This window comes from Oxyura jamaicensis, chromosome 1 (genome assembly GCF_011077185.1).
Source record: "Oxyura jamaicensis isolate SHBP4307 breed ruddy duck chromosome 1, BPBGC_Ojam_1.0, whole genome shotgun sequence".
In the NCBI taxonomy this organism is placed as follows: Eukaryota; Metazoa; Chordata; class Aves; order Anseriformes; family Anatidae; genus Oxyura; species Oxyura jamaicensis.
Window position 1 is genome coordinate 172,111,889 of NC_048893.1, and position 7,352 is coordinate 172,119,240.

Consider the following 7,352-nt stretch of genomic DNA (forward strand, 5'->3'; position numbering starts at 1 on the left):
TCAAGGCCTAACTTTCTTTGGCTTTATAGCTTTAGTAATGCTTTTGTGAGCAGTTAGTATATCCCACTAATCAGCATATTTATACATGATCAGAGGCTTTTTGTAAAAGCATCTACATGTCTCTAGAAAAGCTATATGGATATTAATCATATTAGCTTTATATTTAGGCTGTAGCATATTGGTAGGGTAGAGTATCTCACCTGTCAAATGCCCGACTTTGGTAGGCTCTTAGAGCTCACCTTTTAATTCTGCGAACTTGCACTAAAAGAGCAAGAACACTACCACAATGACTGCAGTCACTTTCAAATATGTCCATGTGATGCCTAATGTTTCTCCCTACTTCATCCTTTTAGCACTGACAAATTGCCAAGAATCACAACAGATATTGCATATTGGTGCTATATAGCCTTGTGATTTTGTTTGCTGATTTCATATGTTACAGTAAAAATAAATTTTGCAGCTTTTTTCTTCTTTGAAAGACAGGAAACACCTATCCTGTTTCACTGAGAACAGGCTGAATATTAGCAATGTCCATAATGTGCTAAACAAAGCCATTAAGAACTAGAACAGAGTACTAAATATCTCTAAAATATTCTAACAGCATTTTTTTTCTGTGCCTGAACACACATCTGTCTTTAATCTTTACCTGTTGAGTCAAAATGTCAAGTACAATGATCATCAAATCAAGCATCAAAATGCTTTTCTACAGATGAAGGCTGACATGTCAGATGACAGACTTTCTTTCTGATTCCCAAATACTAATTGCATTTCAATCACAGAATTGCCTAGAGCCTACCCAATGGTTCATAGGACTTTCCAGGACTATCACGTGGAAGAGGAGGGCTAGACTTACCAGTGCCTTTTAAGGGAGAGTCCTTTTTAGGCAGAAGGGAAAAACGGGACATTTTGAACAGCAACACTACAGAAAGGTTTTAAGTGTCTGAAAAGCAGGATTTCCCTATCTAGTACTTCTGATGTTTCCTTTTCAGTGTGTAGCATAGATTTCTCACAGAAATAGTCAGTAGAACTTCCAATACTGTGTTATCTATAAATCTGTCTCGACATGTCTCCTTCTGTCTATCCTGCTTTCTCCGATTCCTTCTCTTGTATTTCATTTTCCAAGATTATGATAGAAGTAATGGAAGATATAAGAAAGTAATGCACCTGAGGATTTGAAATGAAAAAATCCGTAGCTAAAGACAAATTGGCCTGTTCGTAGATCTGCCTGAACACAAACACAGCATGCTGGGAGACCAGTAGCTGATTGCAGTCATCAACTAGTGAAGTTTGCCTGAGAGAAATAAAAGTTTCTCTTCCACCTTATTTTTGTTAGTTTTATTGCACTTTAAAAAGATAGTTATAAGCTTCAGCTCATAATTCCCTTTTAACACCATTACCAGAGAACTCACCAGCTGATTTCCTCTTGAGCTGAAAGGACATTACTGCATTAGGTATTCATTGATAGTGTTTGTTTGTTTGTTTGTTTTTTTAATTGCCTTCTTCAGGAGCATCCAGCATTAATATCTAGCAAGAACTAGACCATAACATTGATATTAATGCATAATAATAATAATAATAATGAATTTCATTTTATTATTATTGTGCAGCACATTTCATGGTGCAGTTTCGGTCTGAGATATATAGCACTCTTCCAGACAACACCACCACATGGTTTGGTGAAAGCAGAAACAAGAGGTAAAATTCCCAAATGACACTTTGGCACAGCTACCACCTTTCAGCTGAGGCAGCTGAAGTGTACAAACCTCAGCAGTGCCAACACCACATGCCCTCAGACAAACAAACAAACCTCGGCACTGTTAGAATAAATATATTCTGTAGGCTTCTTTTATGTGGGTTGGTGTCATGATGGCAATACCCAGCTGTCAGGATACAACATGGCCCAGGGGCTGCCCTGGGACTCAGCACTGTGGGGCCAAAGGGTCATCTGGGCAGGGCTGGGCAGCCAGGGCCCATTCCACCAGCCAGGGGCACAGCACTGGGATAGTCCCAGAATAGAGCTTCAGGCACATCCCTGGGAAACAGGACAAGCCAAGGCCAGGACATGGGCCTGCAGGTGGGTCTAGCTCAGCAGTGCCCATGGCAGGGCTATGAGGAGCTAGAGAGTGGCGCTGCTTCAGCCTTGCTGGGGCAGCAGTTCACATAGGGTCCTGGGCTATGGGTAGGCTGGGGGAGCCCTGGGTGCCTGGGCAAGGACAGTCAGGCTCATTTGTGCCCTCACAGCCCTGGCACCAGGAACAGGATAGCTCTGTTAGGGAGTTATTCCTGCAAATATTTATATTCATAGGTAATTCAACAGGTTTTCTTCCTCATAATGTATGTAACCAACATGGATAGGAAAAGCCACAGTAAAACTGCTGACATTTCTGCATGGCTGTGCAGCCTTCTATGAAAAAAGCTATTTATTTTGAACATGAAAATCTATGAGTTCAAGTAAAGATCACCATAAAGGAGGTGACCCACAAGATACTAAAATTGCCTCTTCTCTCTTCTATTAGCACCTGAAGGCCTCCGCCATGAATGGTTTCCAGAGTGACAGTGAGCAATAGTAAAATTAGTGTAAAACTGACCTTTCTTTATGCACATGCTGTAACTTTTGATTGTCTTGCTGAATCAATAGCCTGTGCCAAAAGTAGCATTTAAGACTATTAATCATGGACTACCCTGTGAGTCTCACAGGTATTGGGTATCTTATGAAATACCCATATCCAAAACTAAGGAACACACAATTCAGCAGGCAACATTTGCACACTCCAAGTCAATAATACTTTTTCTGAAGTACAGATCCTACTAAATTTCTCCCAGATAACATTCTGGTGCAAGGATTTGATTTGATAATTACTTTTTTTCTTTTTCTTTTTCTTTTTTTTTTTTTCTGACATTTCGTTCAAACTAAGTGCATGAATATGAAGGAATCTTCCATGTTACAGAAAAAGTGCATAAAATATCCAGAAATACTCTCAGGTGCAGCAACTTAATTTTTTCTTTCTGTGAATATCCATGACAGTAAACATGGATTGTTCAGATCATTTTAAGCAGAGGGAACGCTAAAGGAGCATAGTCCTGCAACATATTCTCAGATTTTTATTTTTTTTTATTGCATCCACTGCATATTGGAGTTAATAGTCACACAAAAATTATACTGTGCTCTGACTGTAACTTAAATAACCTGTCAATAGATATGGAATTATCATTACAGATGAATCATATATAGTGAAATCATTTCTAAGGCAGGGGCAGTTTACAATAACCTATTATCCTTGGCATTAAAATAAAGCAAGAGCGCTCAGAACCCTCAGGTCAGTGGTGGTAACTTTTGCGTAGGGGGTGATGATTGGTCCAGCCACCTGAATAACATCACCATTTCTCATCTGAGTAAGCCCAGCATGGGTCACAGACAGTAGAACACTAGGTCTGACTGCCTACCTATAGCAACACATTTGCAGAATAATAGTTTAAGATTGTCACTGACCAGAATTTCAATGCTCACATTACAGCTTTATGAAGCTTCATAAGCCAGCGTGGTACAAATTCTCCAAGGATTTTTTTCCTGCTATCCCCAAGAAAGTAGTGAGAAGTAATTCCGTTACCTGAGAAAGGAGAAAACGAAGGTATGAAAGAAAGTTTATTTTTCCTTTTTTTTTCTTTATTATAAAAAATAAGCAGTAGAGAGCACCATTTTTCCCCTCACAGTTCACCTTTAAGCTCAATTACCAGTTTAACCAACCTGCCAAATTCCACTTCTGAAACTATTCTAATTCTGTTTTGCTTTAGCTTTAGTAGTAATTGAAGCTGCTGCACTTACTTTAGTTAAGGTGAACTGCTCTACTGAATTTCCTGGAAATAGTTTGTTCTACTGTTTCGAAAGGAGACCTGAACCATGCAGAACTGTCTGTAGAACAGAAAATGGTAAGCACTGTGCTTGTTTTTTTTCCAATCCAAAGTTATGAAATTATGAACATCATTACAGAAAAATATAGAAGATTCATGTCATATGTCCTAATTCAGAAAGACTCCTCTGAAACAGAAGGAATATAGAAGAAACAAAATATGTGAAAGGGCAAAAATGAAGTTAAAAATTTCCAACACCAACTAAATATAATTGATCCTACACTGAAATAAAAACCTGAGAAAGATCTAGATACCATGAAACAGTGGCAGGCATATAGGAGAATGATTTCACAGAAAGATGTAAAGATTAACTATACTTATATAAAATATATTTGTATATTGTTACTCAGATCTAAAATTAAAGTGACAAGTTTAACTTCCTCTTCCCTTTTCCCTTCTTCTGTAAATATATAAATATTTTTTTTCTGTAAATGTGGCAAAAGATATGTGTAAGTAGAGGTAAGTGGGTTTTGTTAGCTATACAAAAGCATTTCAAATGAAATTATGAGTCAACAATAATATATTTACATTACAGCACAAAATCTTAATGATAGTAAGAGGTTTTATAGAGCTTAAGGTTGTTAAGAACCTTAAAGTATTTCATGTTGAATAACACTAAAAATATTACAAATATTTCCTATTTATTGCAATTTGCAAATAGTGATTTCTACACTGCTACTTCTACCCCTACAGATGAAAAATTAAAAAAAAATAAAAAATAAAAAGATTAGTAATTTCATATGTATATGAACATTTAAGTAAAATATTAATCATATATGTTTTTGGATAGTGAAATATGTTATGTAGCTGATAGTCTCCCAAATTCAAAGTCCCAATGTTATTTCTTAGGAAAGTTCAAACACTACACAGATCAAGCACCAGAAAATATACTATAATACTATACAATACAGAACACTCCTGTATTGGTGGGAAGATGAACTGTTTGATTTCATGAGCCTTTCAGTTCTGTAACATCTTCACTTCTGAGAAAACGTGAGAAAATAATGTTAAGTACTAGGAGTGTTGTATTAATAGTAGATGAGTTAGGGGTCTTCATTTGATACCTCTGGATACATACACAATATCTAGTGGGCTAGGCAAACATATATTTGTGTCTAAGTATTTATCAGCTGTCAAACTTACTTGATCAGTATAAGTACTGCAGTCCTTGTGCTCAAAAGGAAAGGTGCTCCTGGAAATGACATTACAATTGCTGTAAAATTGAAGTGGTTCCTGGAAAACACCTCCAAGTATCTGAGATACCTCAGTCCCTTTATAACATATTAAATTATTTCTGGTTGGTAGCATTGCAGGGGAAAAATGCTATTTCCATTGCACAACAGCAATTGCTGATCATCAGGGCAATGCATGGAATAAAAGTTCACCTCAGTGATAGAGATACATTTTCAAATATTCATAACTCTGTGGAAGAAGTATTTTTAGGCTATGAAATTCTACACAAGCATTCAGTCTGCAAGTGAGTTCTTGTGTATATACATGAACAAAGCTACCCATTAAAGGTATGTGCAAAGAAAGAAAAAATGATTTTTTAATGGGAAAATCTGTTCATTCCTGGCTCCCAGGGAATTGTACAGATCAGTCAGTTTTGTTTGTGAATGCACCGGGTATACCTAATATTTCAAGTCTAACATTTTGAGAAAGATAGTGCTTCTAAAAATGGAGATTTCAATATCTGAAGTCAGGATTTATATAGCCTAATTTTAGGCACTGAAATTGGAAGTTTGGGTTTCGTGTTCAAAGGAGAAGAAAAGAAATCTCTGGAGTGCATTTCAGAGAATCCAATTTAGTGTCCAGTTCCAATTCTCTGTTTCCTTCTACCGACTACATGTCAGAAAGGTACATGTTTACTGTGGGGCTTCAAAGGAGTCCCTTTTCCATTCAACCCACTCCCCATCCTGTCACATGCACACACAAAAGTGCACACATGCGCAAGTTCTATAGGACCACATTTTGAAATGTGCCTTTATTCTGCTGTTCAGACTGATTTCTTCATGATGCACAGTCCTCTGTCTTCTCCATTGTTTTTTTGTTTTGTTTTTCAGCCTCTTTCCCTATGCCAGAGCTTTAAGAAGAGAAACAAGCCACTGAAGATGAAGGCTCTAAAGTAGATGGCCAAATAGGCACTTTCATTATAACTGGTTAAAAAAAATATATATATAAAAAAAAAATAAACACAATCCATTTTTGCTCAGGAAATTTCCATTCCTTTTCAACTACAGTGCTGTTGTTGTCAATGACAAAGACGGAGTGATAGGTGGGCTGTACATATCCCCGAACAAATTCTTTATTCACCCTTCTGTGTTGAGCCTCAGCACCTAGCCTTCTAACAGATCAAAGCTGATCTGATACATCTTTTTAATACAGTGCAGGGACATGGGAAATGTATGTTACAGCCTTGGGCTGCCTTCTCTAGTCAAAGTAATGGCCAGTACAAGGATGAGAATGAAGGGGCCTTGCATCATCAAAAACTTTAGGGAGAATCCTCAGTGATTCAGGTCAAATGCTTAACATTCTCAAGCAGCAGCAACAGTTCTACTGCCCTGTAAAATAGCTGTATGCCAACAATAGCATGATTCACATAAGGGATTTCCGAGACATTTGTTAGCACACCTTCTAGCACAACCAGCTTCTAAATTGCAATGAGATAAGAATCAGGTGTCTCTCTGGACTCAGTGGGAAGGAAAATAATTTCCCACTCTTTCCTGAAGGGCCAAGGAAATTTAAAAAGTATAAGAAAAGAGAACATGAAAATGAACAAGATGACAAAAATACACTGGTTCTCCATTAAGGATTCAGAAAACTGTTAGTCATTGACTTATCCTATTACTGTGTTTCTTTTGAAGACCCTGTTTTAAAATCTACCCACAGCTTTAGTACATACTAGTTTCCTAAAAAAAAAAAAAAAAAGTGCCTTAGTTTACTTCTGGATAATGAAAATAATAGTTCAAATCATCTAGGCAAGTGTAACTGTGCTATCAGGTCTTCAAATTTACATCATTCTGAAAAATGTAGCAGGTTTCTTAACACAATGAGTGACTCTGCAGATGTTTGGCACTAGGCTTAACATTTCCATATAAATTTTAATATTGTGCTGTCTTCATTCTTTTAATATCAGTGTAATCCCCTACTTCTGAAATTCCGTGTTTCAAAGTCTACTTGAAAGTCTCATTTCAGTTAGAAAAACATTTTATTTTTTCCATTATAACTGATGAAAAAATAGTGCCAGTACAAGGTTCTTGTTTTATACTTGCAAATGTCAATATAATAGCAACATAGTGAACATCTTGCCTTCACTTCATGAGCAATTCAGGAGTTTTACTTCAAACACTTTGACACTGCACAAAGGCAGATAGAAGATGGATGAGTGTAAAGGAATGGTGTCTATCTTCCCTTGTGGGTCTGCAGACTGAAATTATCCCACA

General features: G+C 37.0%; 1 long non-coding RNA gene across 1 annotated transcript; it reads left to right on the top strand.

Moving 5' to 3' along the window:
* The first annotated feature begins 3,439 nt into the window (after nucleotides 1-3,439).
* On the top strand, nucleotides 3,440-6,821 carry LOC118160664. The gene is made up of 3 exons (XR_004747617.1): nucleotides 3,440-3,629; nucleotides 3,793-3,927; nucleotides 6,774-6,821. It is a non-coding gene; the product is annotated as an uncharacterized LOC118160664 (long non-coding RNA).
* Nucleotides 6,822-7,352: the final 531 nt, after the last annotated feature.